The 11,006-nt window shown below is 32.6% G+C and overlaps 1 pseudogene across 1 annotated transcript; it reads left to right on the top strand.

The window, feature by feature from the left end:
• Positions 1-4,779: 4,779 nt before the first annotated feature.
• LOC143539132 (uncharacterized) lies at positions 4,780-11,006 on the top strand (annotated as a pseudogene). The gene is made up of 6 exons (XR_013136375.1): positions 4,780-5,185; positions 7,112-7,316; positions 7,410-8,067; positions 9,409-9,791; positions 9,877-9,936; positions 10,533-11,006. The product of XR_013136375.1 is annotated as an uncharacterized LOC143539132 (transcript).

Below are 11,006 nucleotides of genomic sequence, written 5' to 3'. Positions count from 1 at the left end.
TCTACCATCTATTAACCAACACGGATATTAAAAAGGATATTTTGGTACAGATTATAAAACACAATAGTATTGGCCAATATGTTTATTATTGATGCTATTGCAATGTTTGTGTTTAGCCAAACGAATAAAAACAATGTACTTTTGTTGTCAATTTAAACTCGACAAATGGTAGATCCTAGTTGTTAATGGCACGTATGTTGTTTACTTTTCTTGCATATGTCGCATTTACACGCATTGCCGCTGATACTGGATTTTCAAAATTGTATTACTTTCTTTTAATAACGTGTAGTGAAGTATTAATGAAACTATAATCTAGCAAGATGTCATAAATGAAATAGAAACTACATGCGTAATAAAATGTACTCTGAGGCATATTAAAAACACCACACAAGAATACTACGAAGTATAAATAAAACAATCTTTAGTATTGCTTATTAGTTATAACATTTCATGCTTAGCAACCGAATATTAGGGCAAAAGAAAGATATGATCAAGCACAAGCTTTGCGACACCGAACAACAATATTTATCTTATATATAATCTTTTACGGGTTTGAATCAAATACAAATGACTTTTATCATGAGAAGTGTACAAATAACTAGAGTAATTATGTTAAAATTAGAGTAATATTATTTTGTACATTATAACTTTTGAACTAGAGTATATTATTATTACACTATTTTATTTTTATAACATAATTACTATAGTTTAAAACAGTAATTATTTTGATTATTTATATGCTTAGTATGTTAATTTTATTTATATCGGGTCCTACCTTATTTCTTCTTCATTGGAAAGAAAGATATGGTTTTATCTTTTAGCGTGTAAGTGGTACAGGTGTACATTTAAAATTTGAGATAAGGGGCACATAAATAACTAACAAGATGTTGACCAGTGCAAAGGATTCAAAATTGAGTATTTTCAAATTACATTAATAGTAAAATTCTATATTTATAAAAAATTATTAATTATTAAGATATAAGCAAACGAAAATTAAAATTAATACCTCATATCACTCATGTATACGGCTTCAAAATCAACATGAATGTTTGACATCCTCATTCAGATATTTGTGATAGTTTTAATAAAAAATATCCCATATCACAATCAAAACGTCCATATTGTTAAATTCAATGTATACTTAGTGAAGACTTTAATTGGTATTTGATGAAGAAGCCATAAAGTATTCTCTAATCTTCTTTAATGTCCAAAAATATCACCATTGAGGGACCATAATGCAATTATCAATAAATTGACAATTACTATAACTTACATATAAGGGTTTATTTGTTAATTGTAATAACATGATAATTAAACTAACTTATTGAAAATCATAAGGCTATATAATAAGAATTACAACTATAAATTCTAACACACCAACGATGAAGTTTCTAGATGAGTTAGGTATGAAGCATCGAAATCAATATGGATAAGTGACATCTTTTCTAAAAAAAATATTACTTGGGTATTGAGGTTGGTTTCAAACGATACTAAAAAAACACGTATTCAATCACATATGTTTGTATTGAGGCCAGCTAAAACTAATTTCGCAACCGGCCACTAGACAAATCAATTTCAAGAAAACTTGCATATTTCAGTTGTGTTTTTGTAGTCTAAGTTGGAGTCTAGCCGAAAGTTGGTTTGTTAGAGGAAAAACGAAGAGTGTGTAATTATGTATATGTGATTTAATGGTAATATTAAATTGCTTGTTACAAGAAAAAATTAAGAGTTGCATATTCTATTCTAGCTCCTTACTATTGTTTTAATAATATTCGTCAATCCAATAAAAATTCAGTATTCTATGTTAAATTACCTATTTACTAAAAGTGAAAGTGATAGATATTTTATGATATTTATGTCTCATTAATATTATACATTGGAAGTAGGCCTTGTACAGTTGTACCTTTTCTACTATCTAGAAATTGAGATACGTACGTAGATAAAGCGTATTTTGAACCGTATCAACAATTATTGTGAGGACCAGTCTAATTGGATTGAGTTATGACATGGCACTAGCTCACCTGAGCAGATTGCCTAATGACTAGGTTTTATGGATCCTTTATCTTAATTATTTTTTTTTTTCCTTCAACGAAAAATGTTCACATGTTCTATTTTATACCAATAATACTAAATTAAGTCTTTATCTAGATTTGAACCTAGAATCTTTTATCTAAAAGGCAAATATCTCTACAAAGGCAAGTATCTTAATTCTTAACCGGTTTACACCCAGAGGTGGTTCGTAGGACAGCAAAAACAAGTTAGGGTTTTAGGCTTACACCTAATTAAGGCCTCAAAAAAAAAAAAAAAAAAAAACCTTATATATAGATATATTATAATGGGTAAAGTAAACTCAAAGTAATATATTTGTGGGATGGTAGGCTTGGTTGTTACCAAAGTATAGGTTATGAGTTCAAATCTTGTAATAAGCAATTTTTTTCTTTAACGATCGTGATAAAAAGGCCTTAAATCTTGTTTTGATTTAGGCATCCACATTCGTTGAGCCGACCCTGTTTACACCAACTTATTAAAATATAGAGTGAAACAAACAAAATAGGTAATTGGATTTTAATAATTCAAATTTGAGTTATAGGTCAGCGCTAAGTCAAACTTAAGAAACATACCACGATAGTTTCAGCTTTTAGTCTATTTTCCTTCACTGAACTTTTTACAAACAGAGTCTAATCTGTAAGTTTTTTATGACGTTGACGATAACTTAAACAGTAACATGGATTACTTTCGTGACAAAATGTAATTTTTTTTATATTTTTTGAAGCACAAGTTAGTTATAGTTGACGATAATTTTTTTTAATTTTTTATTTTTTTATGAACACATTTTTATGAGAGAGGCCCTTGACTCATCAACACATTTTTCATCAATTATTATATTTCATTAAAAGTGGACAAATTGGTCATGATTTATTTTTTGCTTTTTTTATGGCAAACAAATCTTTCAAATGAATTACTGCTTAAATTTATTATATCGAGATGCACAAATCTTTTGATCCATAGAAAACTCTCACATAACACTAACGTCTGTGAACACTCGTCCGAAGACACGATAGTGCGGTGAGATAAAACCGTTCAGTCCAAGGATCTTACTAATGAACGTCATCTACTCGCTTAGTCTCTCATTATCACACTGGTGTCGCTGAAACTAGATGTTTGGGGGGGGGGGGGCAGAAATCAAACCTAGGTCATATGGACATCAAGTCTCTTCCTTACCACTCCATCACTAACTCACTCTTTAGGTCGATTTATATACACACAATACATTTAAGATCATAGATGTAGTAAATTAGGTTTTATCTTAACTAAAAAACACTTATTATTATTGTTAACTATAAAACTCATGATTAATTTTGTAAATAAGTTAGAGCATCAACTCAATTAATTAAGATAAGTTCAAGACCGGATTGTTTCGAGCTATATGTTTAAAGTTTCACAATTGGGGCGTCAAACTGTAGAAGGGCCGAAGTCAGTAGGGCCAAAGTCACGAAAGAAGTAGGCGCAAATCGCAATTCAAATGCACTAGCCTATATATGCAACGATCAACGCAAATAAAAAACCAAAGGTAGTAGTGTGTAGCAGCAACTCAAATTCAGTTCTATTGAGTATCTATCATGTTATGATCAATTCGTCATCCTCATTCGGTCATTAATTCATGAAATCCGATTTTAGGAATTGTTTATTTCCAATCTTATAATTAATTTGCTTAATTTAGTCATTAGATAATTAACTAATTTTGTTAGTTAACCGTTAAGATTATTGATTTATTGATTACTCATTAGATTTTTTTGATTTATTGTTTAGCTATTCATTTATATACTTTACTTGAATGCTTGGTTTAGCTTAATTTTAGTTTGTTATTTGTTAATGTTAGCTACTTAGATGATGAAGCATTAACTTATATTATTTTCATAAACGGTGCTTCCTAAACAACTATCTGGTTGCCAAAAACTTAAAAGAGAAAAATAGATGAAGCATTAAGAAGGTCTCAAGTCGTGGCTACATTAATTTATCCAAAGAAAGCCTCAAGGTGTTTACAGTATCAAAATGTTGATGATATCGTATTGATAGCGTGGGCGTTGATGATATTAATGTTGATGGAGATGGTGTTGATGATGCTAATGTTGATGAAGATGAAGTTGATGTTAATCGTGCTGACATGATTAAAATTCCGTACGAAAGGTCCTCACGAGATTACACTATTGATTTGATAAAGGTGTCGAGGATAAACTTTCTAGACGGTTTGATACAACTATGTATACTGGAACTCTACCAAATAGGAAGAGGTTTGGATTGTGAAGAATGTTATGAGAGTTTTACAATTCATTTAACTACGTCAAACAGGTAATTTTGCTACAGGTTATTTCATTTTATTTATGGTTATAACTTATAACGATCATCGTCATTAATAAAGTTTTACTTATACGTACATAAAAGCTTAATTTTACTAGTCGCACATGACATGAATCTCAAGCTGTGTTTCGATCTTAGATCTCTAGTAGTCCCAGATCTCTAATCTCAATATAAACACTCGCTATTTGCGCCTCTAGTTATGGTTACCGATGAGATTTATGTCATTAAATTTGTAGAGATTTATATACATTGGACAGATGTGACTCTACATAAACAACGACCCTTCATTCATCCTTATTTCCATGCACATGCAATTGTTACACCTTCATTCACAAATTGACACAAATATTCTACTTGCATGAGTCTATAAAAGGATGCCAATCTATTAGATCAAAATAGGAGAAATAATAACTAAACAAAATGGTTAAGTTCACAAAAACGCAAACTTATGCAAAGAAAAACAATGGGATTTTGAAGCTCAAAGTGGTCATAGAAAAGCTCCAAAAGAGCCTTTCACAAGTTAAGAATTGGAACACTGGTTTCGGGTCGGGTCAGGAAACTGTCCCAGAAGACATGAAAGAAGGGCATTTTAGGGTGATTGCATCCGATGAGTATGAAGAAAGGAGGTTTGTAGTTCCATTAGCATACCTTGACCGACCATGTTTTCAAAGGTTGTTGGAGAGAGCGGCTGAGGAGTATGGGTTCGACCATGAGGGTGCGCTTATGGTGCCATGTAGCCCGAGTGAGCTCGAGTGGATCTTGACACAGGAAGAGTCGGGTTCACAAAATAATGTCGGTTGGGGTTCATGTAACACCATAGTGGAAAGTTACTAAATCAAGTTGCATAGAATTTGAAAGACCAAATTAGATTTTGGTAGGACTTCAGTTGATTTGTTGTTATTGCCAAATAAGAATTGTTGTACTAATATTGTTTTATATAATTATAAAATGGAAACAAGAACTTAAAACGTTCAGAAATATTACTCATTTGGCGTATCAACAACACCGGTTACCCTTTATAAATATATATTCATCTATCCACAAATATCTTTACCATTTAAATTTCAATGTGTTACAAATCTTAAATGTTACTAGAAGATATAAAATAAAAAATAAATTATTTTATTGTATGCCAAACCAGTATTTTTAATTGTTCTTTGGTTAAATATATAGAGTGATAATCAAAAAAGAAAATTATAATTAGGGAGTTAAAAGGAAACACATAATATTCTTCATTATTCTACGACACCAAATCAACTTCTACTTATTTGTCAGAAACCCATGCCCAGACCAATATGTGTAATTTGTAAATATCTTAGAAGCCTGGGGTATAAACGTAAATTGGTGAGATGTCATTTAAACCCTAATTGCTCTCACTATGTGTGATAAGTTTGTTCTTAACAACAATTCGTCGATTTTCTAGGATAAATACACCACACATGTATTTTGTGGGAACTTAATCGCTAACCTTTTGACTGTAGTATACACCACTTAACAACTAGAATCAAAATCGTCTGCAAATATAATTTTTATAATGGAAAATTCCCAAAATAAGTATTTTATGAAAACAAATTTTTAGTTTTAGGTACCATTTATAAGAAATTCCAGAAATAAGTATTATAAACTAATCGTGACGAGTAGTTTGTAAAACTAATTAGAACGTGCCACGTGCCCTTAAACTAACCATAACGAGCATGTTCACGAATATTTACTCGTCACGACTAAATAAGTTTCATGTCTTGTAATCAACACCCACGAGTAATTAACAAGTCTTTTAGTCGCGACGGGTAAATTATAAGGTTAAACTAGTCGCGAAGAGTATATTATAATGTTAAACTAGTCGTGACGAGTTAACTACTAATAAACTACTCGTGTAAAGAATGTAAACCGGAAAAACTAGTCGTCGCGACTAAAGGACTTATGAATTACTCGTGGGAGTTGATTACGAGCCATGAAACTTACTTAGTCGTGACGAGTAAATGATTAAGAATGTGCTCGTTACGGTTAGTTTAAGTACAAGTGGCAAGTTCTAATTGGTTTCTACAAACTACTCGTCACGACTAGTTTATAATACCTATTTCTGGAATTTCTTACAAGTGATACCTAAAACTAGAAATTTGTTTTCATAAATGTTTATTTTGGGAATTTTCCCTTATTTTAATAGCGTTTGACACTACACCTAATACCTGAGTGGGCCTTCCTAAGACATCATGTTAACCATCCATACTCCATACTGATTTTGACACTCCATGTCTAACTAACCTAGAAACAACATCAAGGAGGATCGAAACCCGCCACTGTAAAAAAACTATTTGAGTCAGGTTTTGAACCAGATAGCTTAAATATCTCAAGCCTTAACCATTACCCCATGTCATTAGACTAGAAGACCCGATTGCCACCGTGAAAATAACTAATGGTTGGTATGAGAATTAATGAGAGTTAATGTGACCAAACTGGGCTAAGGTCCAGACTCTAGGCTAGACTAGCCTGTTCAGGTTTCACGAAATTAGTAAAATAACGTCAAAATTAGTACAATTTCACTTTTGCCCACCCGCATATATAAATTATATGGGCGCATCGCAAACGAAAAAAAAAAAAAAACTACACGGTTAATTGACTATTCAGTTATGGTTAAGCAATCTTCTACAACCGAAGCTTGGCTATGTAACCAAACCGAACCGATTCTGGCATTCTGCACACACCTCTAGTTTTCAGATGTCAAATTTCATATTTGTAACTTATTTTTATGCAGGAAACTTAACAATTGTTAATCTGCATAATACTGTGAATTCAATGGATATGAACAGCTTGAGAATGGAATCACATGTAGCACAGAAACTCCGGCGACATAAGTTAAGGTTTCAGCAAAACTCGGATGACCCGTTTGAAGTCCAACGACCCGTTTCGTATGACCCGAATGTATTATCACCAGAAATGCTTAGTTCCATCGATGCAATGTTGCATCCTCACCATAGTTTTATAAATCAAGAATCTTGTAATAATAATAATAATAATAATAATAATAATAATAATAATGGTAATGGTAATAGTAATAATAATAATGATAGTTGGAGTGTTGGTATGATGAATATGGAACAAAGTTATAACATTCAAGATTTGCATTATATTAATGATCACAAGATTTCCCGCGAAGTTTCGGCGATCGGTGGTTCACCGTATTACCAAAATGGGCTACAAGAAGTTGTGACGAGCGCCACGGGCGTGACGCATAACCAAAGGAACAATGTTTTGGAGTTTAGTCAATTAGGGTTTGTGAACAGGAACAATGATCATGTTACACAAGGGTTATCTTTATCATTATATTCGGGTCCGAAAATGTTGAAAGTTGAGCAAGTAATGAGTTTGGACCCAAAGCAGTTGATGGGTATGGCTGCTTTTGCTCATCGGGCGATGGGCCCCCTTGGGCCGTTCACGGGTTACGCTACGATTCTTAAGAACTCGAAGTATTTGGCGCCCGCGCAAGAGTTGTTGAGTGGTAGTTGTGATGTTGGGGGTCATGAGTTGGTTGACAACACACACAAGGTTCTTGAAGAAGAAATGAGTCGTGTTTCGGGGGAGTTGGGTGCATCGTCGTCCGCAATGTATGGTACGAATGAAGACGTTGCTGGCCGGAGTAGCTCGTTTTCAGATTCGTATTTGCCGGAGTTTCATCAAAAGAAGGCCAGGTTAATATTCATGCAAGAGGAGGCATTAATCTAGACTTTCTTCGGGGGTGTTTGGGATTGTTTATTTTTACCAACTTATTAACTTTTTGAAAAGAAATAAGGTGTTTGGGATTGTTTTTGATGTGAGAGACAAAAGTTAATAAGTTACACTTTTGTAACTTATTAACTTAATAAAAGTTATAAGGAGATTTCAATATATGAATATTGAACTTTTGTGGTTGATGATTAGCCTTTATTTATTGGGTTAAACTTTAAAGGGTGTTAGGTTTAATTATATGATTTAGGGTAATCACTTTGAATAAGATACCTTAAAACTAATAATCAAAGGCTGATTATTTTACAATAATAAGTTTTATCTAAACACAATGTGTGATTTATATATATGAAAGCATGGGGTAGGATCGAGTGCAAATAAGCTTATCTAAACACAATGTGTGATTTATATATATGAAAGCATGGGGTAGGATCGAGTGCAAATAAGATTAAAATACCAAACGTACAAATAGCTAGAGTAATTACAGTTTTGAACTAGAGTAATTATGTTATAAAAAATAATATAGTGCTAACATAATTACTCTAGTTAAAAAGTCATAACGTAATAATAATTGCTCTAGTGCTAACATAATTATTCTAGTTATTTGTAGAACTATCACGATAAGTCATTGTATTTACCCCCCCCCCCCCCGGAAGGTTATTGGTAAAACATGTTTTAAGCGCCTAAGCGGTTTCTTTATAATTTTTAAGCAGTTTCTTTGACATTCTTTATAACCTTTTGTGATTCCACACATGCATTTAGGTATTTCGCATTTATGAGTCACAATTTATATTCTTTTTTCGCAAATGGTAAAAGCAGAACAAAGATTTGCAAAACAATTAGTACAACTATGTTATACACAATTAGTGATTGTTGGTCATAACTTTTGTTGTAACTTGTAAATGGTTATCTTTGACATATGTTTGCAAATGGTCCATAGTCATGAGATAGTTGCAGCATATGACATGCTGAATATTTGTACAAAGACTACAACATATCAATTTGAAATAACCTCAACGTAACGAACTCGCGCTTTTAATGTTTAAAAGGAGAAATTTTGGAAGGTCTAAAATCTAACAAGATGCATGGATTATATAAAAAGGTGAATTAAACCTACTTTAAACTGTTGTTACCCCACTATATGCTTTCTTTATAAGTCCTTAAGCTCAATATAATTGAGATTTCACATGGTATGTTTTCCATCCCATCAAACTTTTTGTTACAACACGCGCAAAAAAGATAAAAGTGTCATGAGAACTATCGTTAGTGGCGGTTTTGTAATAATTTGATACTCATGTTTAGATGAATTTTTTTTTATGTTTCAAAAAGGTATGCAAAAGATACAAACAGTATCATCAGCAGATGCAAATGGTGGTTTCGTCTTTTGAGACAGTCGCTGGACTTACTTCAGCGACACCTTACGTTTCTTTGGCTTTGAAGTCGGTTTCACGACACTTTCAATTTGTCAAGAATGCCATTTCTGAACAACTTGTACAAATGAAGAAAACCTTTGAAGATTTGTGTTCTCCTAGTAGAACTTTTGATGCTAATAATACAACCGACTCGTTGAGGTCTATGGAACATGGCTTTCAAAGACATGGGAATAAATTTAGTGGCGGAATCCAACATCCTGTGTGGCAGCCTCAACGAGGCCTTCCTGAACGCGCTGTCTCGGTTTTGAAAGCTTGGTTGTTTGACCCTTTTCTTCACCCGTAACGCTCTATGCTTTCTCTATGAATATTATCATGTATTTTCAATTGTATGATATAACATTTTTTTTAATTTTGTTTTGTCTAGGTATCCTTCGATGCAGACAAGCATATGTTGGCAACCCAAACCGGATTAACCCGAAATCAGGTTAGAACTTGGTTTAATATGCAACAAATATATAGCTTTTTTTTAATGTTTAGGAACTAAACATAACTTATGAATTTTCTTTTATATATATTTTTCAATAATTCATTTATCATTAATTTTTATTTTCTTTAACAAATAACTTCTAGCTTTTTAAAATAATCCAAATACATAGTTTTTACATTTTAAATAGTTTTATTATAAAAAAACTGAATTCTAAGTTTTTTTATTGACATTCTATATACACACACATAATATTAAAAACTAGATTCTTTCAAAATAAGGTATATTTTTGGCTCATATAATATTTTTAATCATAAAAGGATATATATATATATGTATATGTTATTGTCTTGTAAGAGTTCACTCTCTCAAGTCTCAACAAGTAGACTACCTAGATTTTACACTTCCTAAACCACCTAAATATAAAAATAATAAAAAAAAACGGGTCCAAAAAGTATGAACTCAAATATCTTTGATCCTATTTTAGTTTTTAATAATATAGTTGTCGTTCTAAAAAATATGTGTTCAAAATGCAAAAGATCTTATGCAAAAAATTTGTGGTCTAAATGGCATATTTTCAATGGTTGTTAACTTAGGTTTCAAACTGGTTCATAAATTCTCGTGTGCGCATATGGAAGCCGATGGTTGAAGAGATCCATACTCTTGAAACAAAAGGCTTAGCAGACTCGACCTCAAGCAAACCTCTAACTGACGGCCAAGACACGACCCGTGTGGACGTGGGGTCAGTGACAAACAAGCAACAACCCGAGTGTTCAAGGACTTCTGGAGCATTAACCACGATCAATAGTCAAAATGAACCAAACGAGCCCGATTATCAGATTCCTCAAGCCACCATGGACCGGTCGTTTGCAAACATGATGCCTTACCCACGAACCGCGTTTGAGGCAGGTGGGGTTGGGCCTGTTTCGCTTACGCTGGGGCTATGGCAGAACGCGGAGCATGTGCAACAGTTGCAACAACATGAGCATCAGTTTAGACAACATTTTGGAGGTCAGTTGATTCATGATTTTGTGGGGTAGTTTTGTAATTTTACTAGGATAAAAACACCA

Source organism: Bidens hawaiensis, unplaced genomic scaffold, assembly GCF_021521415.1.
Source record: "Bidens hawaiensis isolate Kalapana, Puna unplaced genomic scaffold, B.hawaiensis_p1.1 tig00011798_1, whole genome shotgun sequence".
Classification (NCBI taxonomy): domain Eukaryota; kingdom Viridiplantae; phylum Streptophyta; class Magnoliopsida; order Asterales; family Asteraceae; genus Bidens; species Bidens hawaiensis.
Note: the sequence above shows the minus strand (reverse complement) of the source record. Positions and strands in the feature narration are given on the sequence as shown.